Below are 14503 nucleotides of genomic sequence, written 5' to 3'. Positions count from 1 at the left end.
ACCTGTGTGCACCTACGCTGTAAACTTTCATTCATAGGCTAGGTTGTAGCAACCTCATGATGGGTATAGGGAAAATTCAAGTATCATGTAGTAGCCTAAACCTATAGCTGTTACATTGAACTGGGTGAATGGAATATGAATGAGAGTCATCCAATATGCTGTTATAGAAATAACGGCATGCTCATGAACAAAAAAATCATCCTCATCTTAAAACGGCACAGAACGCCACTGTCACGGAATCAGCCGAGGCTGCCCCTCCTCCTTGCCCGGGCAGGCTTCGGCGTTCGTCGTCCCCAGAGTACTAGCTGCCACCGATCTATGTTTCGGTGTTTGTCTAGTTTATCCTGATTGTTTTCACCTGTTTCCCATTATCTTATATTGTATTCCCTTTATAACCCCCTGTCTCTCATTGGTTATTGTGTGTGATTGTTTTCCGTGAGGTCGGCAGTGTTCGGGTGTATGCGTATTTTGTTTTCCTCCCTGTTTGGAGGTTTTGTTTGTATTTTGATTACTGTGCTAGTAAAGTTTGTCTGCCAGTAGCTCGGTGTCCTGCGCTTGACTTCGCTCACCGCATACACGTCGCCCTGACAGCCACTGGTGGAGAAGCATTTTGAGTCAGTTCTCGGAGGGGGCCAGTGAAAGCCAGGTCATGTTCATGGAGGATCATGGCTCTTTTTAAACATGGCTGAATTATTCACTGGCTGTTGCTGGAGATCCGTTTTAAAGGAGCACTGGGAAGCTTAAACCAAGGCCAACAACAATAAGGGCTCTATGGTTTTGAGGTAACTCCACAAACAAACACACACAGATATACACACACCGAGATACACAAACAAACACAAGCCCACACACACACACACAGTCTGAAGGCTGTTTTGCCTCTTGTTGACCGTAGTAGAATAAATAACATTGAGATTTTTCGAAACCACATGAAACCAACATAATCATTTCAGAAAACTTCAGTCATTAATGCAGAAAAATAATCTGAAAACTGAGAAAAATAGTTATTGGAATGTTATCAGAATGCCAAAGAAAACGCTTTAACTATAACATGCATGTTTGGATGCTGGAGTCATTGCTATCCAGACAGCAGGTGTAGCGTGTGGTTTGTGGTACAGTAGGCTCTGACAGATGCCTGAAACAAACAACAATCTCCTCCGGCCACCAGGGAATAAACAGTCACTGGAAAGAGGAGAGGAGGGACCTACCTAGCAACGCTCTGATCCGGAAAACGCACCTTGTGCACACACACACGCACTCTTGCACAAACACACTCCCACACACACACTATAGGGGTCCCTCAAGGAAAAAAGCTAATTTGTTCGCCATTGCAACAGAGGAAGTGGAAAAGGACATTTGGCCTGTATGTATAAGACAATGCACACACACGTACACACAGGTGACTACACCTTCACCTGAAGGTGCTTCCTAGAGGACATTTTCTCTGAGACATTGTGTCCCCCAATACGTTGTGACCGCATCTGTACCTCGACTGATACTGTTAGTGAAACACCTAGTCCTCTTCACATATCCAATTCTTTAAGATCTGTGGTTATGAAGAATAAGCTTGTAAATAAATTGGGAAAAACTAAGATTATTGGGAAATTGGTACGTCCAGACTCCCCACTGAGTTCAGTGCTTGACAACAACTCTGGACACACACACACACACACACACACACACACACACACACCCTGGAGGAGAGTCGGTAATGGGGCGCGATCTTAACATCATCCTTTCATCATCATTACTGCCAAAAGAGACCAAGAGAAGATCTGCAGTCCCAGCTGACTCCTCACACACATGCACACACACACAGACACACACTCATGCACGCATACACAGACACACACTCATGCGCGCATACACAATCTCTCCCTCTCTATCATCTCCATCATCTCTCGCTCTTTTCTTTCTCACTCTCTCTCTTTCGTCAGGGAGTCTGTCTGGAATGGATCAGGACCAGTCTTGTGACCAGCTGTCTATTACCATTATCAGGCCAAGCCTCATCCTCATACTCAGCTGTCGGCCAGTCTGGCTGGCTGATTGGACTGTGGATCATTAGGTGCCATTTCATCTTGGCCCATTGGTTAGTTAATGAATCCAGAACCATCCTCAGGGAAAGACAGGCCACTTGGTTGGGTGTCTGTCAGCAACTCCGTCTGTGTACACACACGGATAGTGACATCAGCAACTTCTGTGTACACGCTGTGGATACTAGTGGCATTTAGCTCATTTTAATTCATGAACATAAAACTTAAAGCCTCACTCTGTGATAGGCTACTTACAGCCGTTTTCAAACCAAGCGGCAGGGCTGTCGTTTTGTTGTTTTTCAAATCCCGGATTGTCTCTTTAAAAGGGATATTTCACTCAGATTTCGGATGTTAATCTGACTACTTAGCTTGGATGTGGTCTGGACAGCAGGACAATGATCACTTCCTTCAGGAAGGTGGAGTAGAGGGGATGAGGATCATTACTGCATTAAGAGAAGGATTAAGTCCGAGCTGCTGACATCAACATGGTAGTAATCAATGTGGAAGAGGGAGGATATCCATGTCATTTATCCGACCTCTTACTGCTGCTGAGGTAAACAACAACAAAAGCAGCATCCTGGTTTGACCTCAAATCCACAACCACCTGAGTAGGTTTAGAAATTAGATCGGAAACACACACACACACACGCAGTGTCTCACACACGCACAGTGTCACAAACAGTGTCACACACACACACACACACACACAGTTTTTGCTTACAAGCAAAGGTTTGCATTTTAAAGATAAGCTTTTACCTTGAAAGGGACATTGGATGGAAAAGTGGCCTTAACCACAGCGGCATATCATAAATGCTTTCCAGCTCATACTGTAAACAAGGCTGTGTATTTCAGTGGAAGATTATTTAAATATAAAAACAACCACAAGGAATACGTCGGTAGTTGACCCCTTTGTTGTTCAAGATTTTTCATTAAGTGTATGCTATTATTCTAGGTTGTAACCTGTTGTGTTGTTCTACAACAGAATATAAATCATGTGGGATCTCTCCTCTTCTCCATCTCCACCTTGCTCTACTGGCTCTTATGAGCGTCACGGTGGTGCTCTCACAGGCCCGGGGCTCCAGCCACAACACACCAGAGAGACCAAGAGAGAGAGAAAGGGAGTGTGTGTGTGTGTGTGTGTGGTACATTGAAGCCTCGGGTTCTGTCTGTGTGATTGAGGTCTGTGTAATTGTTACCCACCCTGACAAACTCAGAGCATGTGAAAATGCTTTTCCTGCCAACAATTGCTTTTCCTCTCCTGAGTCACATGGCAGGTAATTAGTTTGACTCCCAATCCACACAGACATCCGCAAACACACACACCTTCTTTACATCACCTGGCTGGCCACATGCAGTACACACACACCAGAGGAGGCTGGTAGGAGGAGCTATAGGAGGACGGGCTCATTGTAATGGCTGGAATGGAATGAATGGAACGGAGTCAAAATTGGTTTCCATATGTTTGATGTGTTTAATATTGTTCCATGTATTCCATTTCAGCCATTACAATGAGCCTGTCCTCCTATAGCTCCTCCCACCAGCCTCCTCTGACACACACATACTACTCTCTCGCTCTTAACATACTTCCACTTGAATGTTATTTTGCACTATGTCAATGTCAAAGAAAACACCCACAAATGCACTGAACAAGCTATATTCACTCCTGCAAGCTAAACAACAACAGCCTGGTCCGAGATCAGTTTGTGCAGTCTAACTAAACGTGCCAGTGATAATAGGAGTTGGCAAGACAGCTGGAACAAGGCTAAAACAATAATCCAACCACACAGCAAATTGGCCAGTGTGATGATTTTTCAGTGTCATAATTCTAGTGTGGATTCAGGTGCTACATTAACTCTGAAAGTGTTAAATTAACACTCATTGGTGTAAACAAACCCCAGTTGGTGTTGCGAACCAGTGTTAAACAAAAACCAGCATGTTCTATTGCAGGTAGATTTTGAAATGTTTGTTTCACTATCTATGTTTTTGCATGTACATTGACTGACTAATTAATCTTATGCTACTCGAAATGGTTGTTCCAGTTTAGATGGTTTAGGTAGTCTCATTTCTTAGTCTTCCCAACCCGGCAGTCATTCTGAAAGTTGGTTACAGGCAAATAAAAATTCTAAATGTTGGATATCCCAACTCTGGCTGGATTCCAATAGGAATTACACATCACTGTGGAAGAGAGAGGATATCCATGTCATTTACTCGACATCTTGCTGCTGCTGAGGTAAACGACAACAAAAGCAGCATCCTGGTTTGACCTCAAATCCGCAACCATCTGAGTAGGTTTAGAAATTAGATCGGAAACACACACACACGTAGTGTGTCACACACGCACAGTGTCACACACACAGTTTTTGCTTACAAGCAAAGGTTTGCATTTTAAAGACAAGCTTTTACTTTGCAAGCCATCATAATGTGACTTGCAGGCCTGAAAACCTTGAGTTTAAGGCCACTGTAGTAGAGTAGAACTAGGGCCTCAAAATACTTGTTGTATTCTGTTAAAGAATTACAATTTCATTATATATTAGCTTAGGATATTACTTGGTGAAGGCCACAGGAATGAAAATGGATGAATGCAACAATCATATCTCTGACAAATACAGTCATGGGTGGTAACTTCTACAATTCACTTGAAAGGCAATCTGAGAAGTATGCAAGTAAGGCTTTACACTAAGCAGTGTGTTACTGTAACACTGAAAGTGCTATAGACACTGGACCAGTGTCAAATTTAACACTGTCAGTAGCTACAGTTGAAGTCGGAAGTTTACATACACCTTAGCCAAATACATTTAAACTCAGTTTTTCACAATTCCTGACATTTAATCCTAGTAAAAATTCCCTGTCTTCGGTCAGTTAGGATCACCACTTTATTTTAAGAATGTGAAATGTCAGAATAATAGTAGAGAGAGTGATTTATTTCAGCTTTTATTTCTTTCATCACATTCCCAGTGGGTCAGAAGTTTAAATACACTCAATTAGTATTTGGTAGCATTGCCTTTAAATTGTTTAACTTGGGTCAAACGTTTCAGGTAGCCTCCCACAAGCTTCCCACAATAAGTTGGGTGAATTTTGGCCCATTCCTCCTGACAGAGCTGGTGTAACTGAGTCAGGTTTGAAGGCCTCCTTGCTCGCACACGCTTTTTCAGTTCTGCCCACAGATTTTCTATAGGATTGAGGTCAGGGCTTTGTGATGGCCACTCCAATACCTTGACTTTGTTGTCCTTAAGCCATTTTGCCACAAGGAAGTATGCTTGTGGTCATTGTCCAATTGGAAGACCCATTTGCGACCAAGTTTTAACTTCCTGACTGATGTCTTGAGATGTTGCTTCAATATATCCACATAATTTTCCTTCTTCATGATGCCATCTATTTTGTGAAGTGCACCAGTCCCTCCTGCAGCAAGGCACCCCCACAGCATGATGCTGCCACCCCCGTGCTTCACGGTTGGGATGGTGTTCTTCGGCTTGCAAGCACCCCCTTTTTCCTCCAAACATAACGATGGTCATTATGGCGCAAACAGTTATATTTTTGTTTCATCACACCAGAGGACATTTCTCCAAAAAGTACGATCGTTGTCCCCATGTGCAGTTTCAAACCGTAGTCTGGCTTTCTTATGGCGGTTTTGGAGCAGTGGCTTCTTCCTTGCTGAGAGGCTTTTCAGTTTATGTCGATATAGGACTCGTTTTACTGTGGATATAGATACTTTTGTACCTGTTTCCTCCAGCATCTTCACAAGGTCCTTTGCTGTTGTTCTGGGATTGATTTGCACTTTATGCACCAAAGTACGTCAATCTCTAGGAGACAGAACACGTCTCCTTCCTGAGCGGTATGACGGCTGCTTGGTCCCATGGTGTGTATGCTTGCATACTATTGTTTGTACAGATGAACATGGTACCTTCAGGCATTTGGAAATTGCTCCCAAGGATGAACCAGACTTGTGGAGGTCTACAATTTATTTTCTGAAGTCTTGTCTGATTTCTTTTGATTTTCCCATGATGTCAAGCAAAGAGGCACTGAGTTTGAAGGTAGGCCTTGAAATACATCCACAGGTACACCTCCAATTGACTCAAATTATGTCAATTAGCCTATCAGAAGCTTCTAAAGCCATGACATAATTTTCTGGAATTTTCCAAGCTGTTTAAAGGCACAGTCAACTTAGTGTATGTAAACTTCATGACCCACTAGAATTCACAGTTGAAACTGGAATAGCAGCAAGGCCAGGCGGACTGGGGACAGCAAGGAGTCACCACGGCCGGTAGTCCCGCGACGTATGGTCCTAGGGCTCAGGTCTCTCAGTTGGCTTTTCATAGCCGATCATTAAGAGTTGAAAACAGCAGGTCTGGGACAGGTAGGGGTTTCGTAACTCGCAGGCAGAACAGTTGAAACTGGAATAGCAGCAAGGCCAGGCGGACTGGGGACAGCAAGGTGTCAGCATGCCCGGTAGTCCTGACGTATGGTCCTAGGGCTCAGGTTCTCAGAGAGAAAGAGAGAACGAGAGAATTAGAGAGAGCATACTTAAATTCACACAGGACACTGGATAAGACAGGAGAAGTACTCCAGGTATAACCAACTAACCCCAGCCCCCCGACACATAAACTACTGCAGCATAAATACTGGAGGCTGAGACAGGAGCGGTCCGGAGACACTGTGGCCCCATCCGAAGAAACCCCGGACAGGGCCAAACAGGAAGGATATAACCCCACCCACTCTGCCAAAGCACAGCCCCCGCACCACTAGAGGGATATCCTCAACCAACAACTTACAATCCTGAGACAAGGCCGAGTATAGCCCACAGAGGTCTCCACCACAGCACAAACCAAGGGGGCGCCAACCCAGACAGGAAGATCACGTCAGTAACTCAACCCACTCAAGTGACGCACCCCTCCTAGGGACGGCATGAAAGAGCACCAGCAAGCCAGTGACTCAGCCCCTGTAACAGGGTTAGAGGCAGAGAACCCCAGTGGAGAGAGGGGAACCGGCCTGGCAGAGACAGCAAGGGCTGTTCGTTGCTCCAGAGCCTTTCCGTTCACCTTCACACTCCTGGGCCAGACTACACTCAATCATATGACCTACTGAAGAGATAAGTCTTCAGTAAAGACTTAAAGGTTGAGACCGAGTCTGCGTCTCTCACATGGGTAGGCAGACTGTTCCATAAAAATGGAGATCTATAGGAGAAAGCCCTGCCTCCCGCTGTTTGCTTAGAAATTCTAGGGACAATTAGGAGGCCTGCGTCTTGTGACCGTAGCGTACGTATTGGTATGTACGGCAGGACCAACTCGGAAAGATAGGTAGGAGCAAGCCCATGTAACGCTTTATAGGTTAACAGTAAAACCTTGAAATCAGCCTTGCCTTAACAGGAAGCCAGTGTAGGAAGCTAGCACTGGAGTAATATGATCAAATTTCTTGGTTCTAGTCAGGATTCTAGCAGCCGTATTTAGCACTAACTGAAGTTTATTTAGTGCTTTATCCGGGTAGCCGGAAAGTAGAGCATTGCAGTAGTCTAACCTAGAAGTAACAAATGCATGGATTAATTTTTCTGCATCATTTTTGGACAGAAAATTTCTGATTTTTGCAATGTTACGTAGATGGAAAAAAGCTGTCCTTGAAACAGTCTTGATATGTTCGTCAAAAGAGAGATCAGGGTCAAGAGTAACGCCGAGGTCCTTCACAGTTTTATTTGAGACGACTTTACAAATCTATACAATTGGCCAGAATATGGTTGTTCATATTTACAAATCTATACAATTGGCCAGAATATGGTTGTTCATTTTTACAAAGCCATACAGATAGCTGTGTTTACCTTTTCTAGAAATTACTTTCAAATTCTGTTTTCAGGCAAAATGTCTATCACTGTTCATTTTCACAAATCTATACAAGAGGGCAGAATATGGAAGTCTATAAAAATGTCTTATTACCAATAACTTGCATCAATGTTTTCAGTAGCCTCTATCAAAAGCTCCTGCTTGCTTGTTGTGAATTATGCTCAGGTGCACATATTTCCAATTCAACCATGAGGCAAAAAATGTGGTAAAAGCTCTTGTTGATCCTGCAATCTGAACAAATACCAAGATGCTGTATTTTCAGCTGATATTTCATTTGTTTATGGAAATGCATATTGTTTATGCAGTGTTGAGGAATGTGAAAGAACACCCTTGATTATTTTTACTGTGATAACTTATTTTGATTTTGTAAGCCAACACTTTTGAGATCAGTCAATAAATGCTTCTGGTATTGACTTATATGCTGCCCCTGTCTTCATGTTGTTGCTGGACATATCTTTTTAAAAATGTGTGTAGGTCACCTAAATCATCAGAAAAATTGCCCCCCCTGAGAATTTTTTCAGGAGCCGCCACTGCTTCTGACCCACTAGAATTGTGAATTATAAGTGAAATAATCTGTCTGTAAACAATTGTTGGAAAAATGACTTGTGTCATGCACAAAGTAGATGTCCTAACCGATTTGCCAAAACTATAGTTTGATAACAATACATTTGTGGAGTGGTGGAAAAACAAGTTTTAATGACTCCAACCTAAGTGTATGTAAACTTCCGACTTCAACTGTAGGTTTCCATCCAATTTGCGACAGATTTTCATGCAAATATTCTAAAATCTGCATAGAACAATATGCAAATTTTCCCACCAAAACAAACAGACTTTTTGTGGATAAAAGACTGTGCGTGATGATGTAGTGCACATAAAAAACATTTAAAATTGTTTTACCCCCTTTTTCGTGATATCCAATTGCGATTCAATTACAATCTTGTCTCATCGCTGCAACTCCCCAATGGGCTCGGGAGAGGCGAAGGTCGAGTCATGCGTCCTCCGAAACATGACCCGCCTAACCGCACTTCTTAACACCCGCCTGCTTAACCCAGAAGCCAGCTGCACCAACGTTTCAGAGGAAACACCGTTCAACTGATGACCGAAGCCAGCTTGCAGGTGCCCAGCCTGCCACAAGGAGTCACTAGATTACAATGAGCCAAGTGCCGCCCTATGGTACTCCCGGCTACGGCCGGTTGTGACACAGCCTGGGATCGAACACGGGTCTGTAGTGACGCCTGAAGCACTGCGGTGCAGTGCCTTAGACCGCTGCGCCACTTGGGAGGCCTATAAAAATAACTTTTGCCATTAAATTCTCATGTACCGAATGAAAAATACAAGTTAAATGGGTTTCCGTCGCATTTTCAACTCTACTGATGGTTTTGTCACAAAAACAGTTGCGTTATATAGCAAATGTGCCCACTCTGGTCTTGGCCAACAGGTCACAGATACAGGTACAGTGCGAGTAGGCTACCTACACTATGAGATTATTATGGATAAGAGCGATATTATTTGTATTTGTCAAATGGCAGCCAAGCATCAATCATCATGTCACCTGAATAAGACCCTCAATATTTATTGGAAAGGAGCATCAAGCTCATCACCTTGCACTTTTACCACCCTGTGAAGTTCATCATAACTTATTTCATCTGTAGCCTAATGAACTGCATGCTTTCCCCGAGTCTTAGTGGGAGGACCACACAACATATCATAGTGTGACTCCAAGTTTACTTTGATATGATGGTTTCCACTGACATTTCTCGCATAACTAATTTTAAAGACACAAAAAGAACTCACCATGTCGAATGAAGAAATTGTCTGTCGGCATTTATACAATTGTACCGGTATTCCGTGTTTCCATTAGCCCGGTCGTGACTTCTTTCATGTGTCAGGTAATTCATCTGCATGAAATGGTTGGATGGAAACGTGGTTAGTGTTGAGTTAACACTGGAGAATTTGCTGTGCACCTCCAACCCTTTTTTCCAGCAACCCTTCACATATGGTTTCCTCCCAGCTCATTACCTCCATTGGAACACACTCAAAGACAGAAGTCCAAACAAGTGCTTTGGCTTGAAGTTCAAACAACTAACTTGATGCAATCACACAGGCCTTAGCCATGGTGACAGGTGGGTCCTCACTTACTTCCTGGGCACATTCACAAACGAGGAGACACAAAAACACCAGGGCCTGTTTTCATAAAGCGGCTCAGAGTAGAAGTGCTGATCTAGGATCAGGTCCCCCATGTCCATATCATCTTATTCATTATGATCTGAAATGAAAAACTGAACCTAGATCAGCACTCCTACTCTGAGATGCTTTATGAACACGGGCCATTGAGGGAGAGCAGGAGTTCACCCTCCCCAGCTGGCAGTGGATACCTAATTACACAGAAATATATTTACTAGAACAAACATTCCCATTTAAGTCAATGTTCTGTAATTCTATTTCTATGCTTAATTAGTGTCTCTTTTTTAGTTTGGCTCAGTGGCCGCGACTACACAACGCATCAATAGCTAATGAACTTACTTTGGTCACCTTTGAATTCTAAAGAGAACCATAGATGATTCTAAAGAGAACCATAGATGATTCTAAAGAGAACCATATGCCATAGAACTAAGAGACACCCAACTAGGAGCAGTGCTGCTGTAAGTCTGGGCCAAACTCTCTTTGACCAAATGTTCCCAGAGTGGGGTTTGTCTTGTGTTTTTGACTGTTGAATGATCTCATTTCTGATTGAAGAAGAGAAAAAGATTGTTAGTGCGTTCGTACTCTGAGGAGTGCTGCTACATGGACGGTGGATGAGGTAAATGGCAACGTAAAGCACCTTGAGACCCAGTGAAAAGGCGCTGTATAAATGCACGCCATAACAGCCAAATGCAGCCCATAATTAAATGATGTCTACATTTCACAGTCATGAAGGTTATTTTTATTGGAGAAGGCAATAGAGAAACCGAGTGAAGCAAGACTTCAGGGTGGAGAAGAAACTTAACGACTATAGCACCTATTCTACTGTCTGACAGTGTGCCATCACTACAGATGTTTTTATAGCACACACGCACACACACACAGACACACACACACATGGCAGGTTGTAAAGTATAGCGGTTCTTGTAGAGGCTGAGTGTAGTGCTTTGTTGTTGTTGTGGGGGTTGCTTCCTGTCTTGCATTATTAATTCCTGATGTTCACAGTTGACATGTCTTTCACACTACAGACTAGTCTGGGACACTGGGCCGTGAATGAATGAGTGTGTGTGTGTGTGTGTGTGTGTGTGTGTGTGTGTGTGTGTGTGTGTGTGTGTGTGTGTGTGTGTGTGTGTGTGTGTGTGAGAGAGAAAGAAAGAAAGAAAGAAAGAAAGAAAGAAAGAAAGAAAGAAAGAAAGAAAGAAAGAAAGAAAGAAAGAAAGAAAGAAAGAAAGAAAGAAAGAAAGAAAGAAAAGACAGAATGAAAGAAAGAAAGAAATAGAGAGAAAGAGAAAAAGGAAGGACGAGGAGAGAGGACGGGAGAGAAAGAAAAGGCAAGTGAGCAATAGAAACAGAGAGAGATGGGGATGTGAAAGGAACTGTGAGTTAATCATATGCTTTAGATAATCATTCATTAAAACCCATTAATTATTCACTGCTTTAATCAAATACAGAGTAATATGAAAGGAGGAACAAATATTTTTTGTGCTGTTTGCCAATGTAATATTTTAACCATCAATTAATGTTGAAGTCAGGTGTCATTCTATGAGAATGTTTTAAGGTGAAACACAGGTTAGTCATAAAACTAGCCTACATGTAATATGTTTTTTAACCATACATACTGATAAAACCAATAACCATACCTTAAATCTAGCTTTGGCCTTGCACTCATGTAGTAGCAAAGTAATGGCATAGATTGAAAATTGAAACCAATTCCCCTATACACACACAACCACTTAAACGAATATGTAATAAAGATCATTTAGCCTTGGGGAAGAAAGGTAAGAAAGCAGCAGGGAGGCTGAGGACAGATCACAAAAAGAAAGAGAGAAAACTTCTCTGACAGCCATATAATGAGTCCATGCGAGGATCTCACGCCATTTCATTGGGTCTTTATCTTCTAGACTGCCTCTGTTCTGTTCTTTTCCGTGTGGAGTGAAGGAGCGCCTTCGAAAGAAAAAACTCGGAGAGAGCACAGGTCTCGAGCAAATTACCCATGCTTATTTATTCTGAGACATCGCCCGCAACCCCCTATAGCGGGCCACCCTCTGGGTTTCTCATCGCCCGACTGCCGCGCACAAAATCCCATTCAGAATTGCCTTGAAAATCAAAAATAGGTAACACATTATTTGGAAAGACCATCTTTAGATGCTCTACAGACTATCAGTAACATTTCAACTAACTATCTAACCCTAACCTTAACCCTTAACACCTAACCCTAGCCCTAACCTTAACCCTTACCTTAACCCTTATTCTAAACCTTACCCTAACCCTAACCGTAGCCTTAGCAAGCAGATGCTTATCAACAGATAGTTTGTTGATAGTATGAACATCTGTAGAGCTTCTACAGATGGAGAATCCAGGCTATCCAAATAAAGTATGACCAAAAATAAAGAGGCGCGCGCATGAAAAAGTGTTTTTCATGAAGAAGATAAAAGAGGAGGGAGGAGGAGGAGGTGGAGGGGAGGGAGGAGGAGGAGGAGGAGGGGAGGGAGGAGGAGGAGGAGGAGGGGAGGGAGGAGGAGGAGGAGGAGGAGGAGGAGGAGGGAGGGAGGGAAGACCGTGGGGAGAGAGGAGGGAGATAAGCTAAGAAGCGTCTGGGAGGAGAGAGGCAGACTTCAGACCCAGACACAGTCTGAGAAGGAGACAAAGAGGAAGAGAAAAGTTGGGGGCCTTCGATGGAAAACTGGGATCAGAGCTCTAGGTAGCTGGAGCATCGGGAGGAGATGAAGAGAGGTGATGAACTAACGAGGAAAGAAGGGAGGGAGGAGTGGGTGATGAGATGAATGAGGAAGGGAGGGAAAGGGGAAGAGAACGAGGGGTGAGAGGGAGGAGTAGAGGGGGGATGAGAGGGTCCCAGGGGTCTAGGAGAAGAGAAGGAGCAGGGTTGCTCGGTGAAGTGCACCCCCCACGGAGAACCTTGACGGGGGGCAGCTTTTCGTTTTTGAAAAAAAAAGACACCGAAAATCCCTCCCTCTGCGTACCCCCCAACCAAAAAACACAGAGTGCGCAGAGACACAAATAGAGACTAATATAACTGTTGAAAAGGGCATATGCAGCAAATAAAGGGTGTGTGTGTATGTGGGGGTTGGGGGAGGTGTGTGTGGGGGGGATTTGGTGGTGTGGTGCTTTCTGGAGATGTTGTAATAGCAGGGAGTCTCCAAATTTCATTTCTACAACCCCCATCTCCCTAATATCTTCCTCTACTCTTTCTCCAGTGTATCTATCTATCTATGTGGTATATGGGGGGGGGGTTATAGAAGAACAGATTATGGGGCTAAAGCTGAAGAATGTAATCGGTCCAATGGGATGAGATCATGAGACCCCTCCAATACACCTGTCTGGGAGTCTTATCCCAAAGGTCACTTGAGGAGCTTAGTCTTATTCAATAGCCTTTCAGCCATTCATGTACTTTTAGATATTACTATGGTAATTTAACAAAGGCTTTCAGGCTTACAGTGTACAGTTTGTATGTTGCCCATGTGCAAATCAGACCTACAATTCTGGTGATAAAAGCACCATACTCCAACCTCCAACCAAATCTGAACAATATTACAGTTGTTCACCTAGATTGTATGAATCCAATAAACTCATTCAGAACACGCATTCCTGATTAAAGGTTATAATTGATGCATTGATTGTCTGTGGAACCTTGAGCATTTTGATAAGTACATTGGTGATGTGTCTCGATCATTGGAAACTGAGGTGGGCTCGGTACATTTGCTGCTCTCATCTATTCTACAATAATTACTACTGCTAATACGTTCCTTACAAAATCAAGGAAATTACACAAAGGCTAAGATATGCTTGCCTTTCCCAAAGCTTTCAACAATCTTGATCGAGGAGAGAAAAAACCTTCAGAGCTTATTCATAAGTGCCACTAATTCCACTTTCTGTCAAGTGATAAGCACAGTCTCCCAGCAATAAACTGAAAAGGTAAAAGATTTTTACTCAAAGTCTCATTCTCAAATGACTGTCTATATTGAATGGTATGAGAAATGGCAAGGTTGAAAAATCCATTAAATCAAATCAAATGTTATTTGACGCATGCGCCGAATACAACAGGTGTAGACCTTACAGTGAAATGCTTACTTACAAGCCCTTAACCAACAATGCAGATTTTAAGGAAAAAAAATTGATAAGTAAAAAAGAGAAAATAGAAAATAATTAAAGAGCAGCAGTAAAATAAAATAAAATAACAGTAGGGAGGCTATATACAGGCGGTACCGGTACAGAGTCAATGTGCTTCGGAGGAAGTCGTGACAGGTAAGAAATCATCCAAATATGCAAAGTAACAAAAAGGAGGGAAAGATTCAAATGTTAAGTCTTATGTCCCTTCAAAGCGTTTGGATGAAAGATCGACAGAGAAAGTGAAAGATAAATAAATCAGAGAGAAGAAAGGGAGAGAGCGGTTGATGGAGAGAGAGGGGGCAGGTGGAAAAGAGAGGCGGTGAGCAGGAATTT

This window comes from Coregonus clupeaformis, chromosome 16, assembly GCF_020615455.1.
Source record: "Coregonus clupeaformis isolate EN_2021a chromosome 16, ASM2061545v1, whole genome shotgun sequence".
Taxonomy (NCBI): Eukaryota; Metazoa; Chordata; class Actinopteri; order Salmoniformes; family Salmonidae; genus Coregonus; species Coregonus clupeaformis.
Note: the sequence above shows the minus strand (reverse complement) of the source record.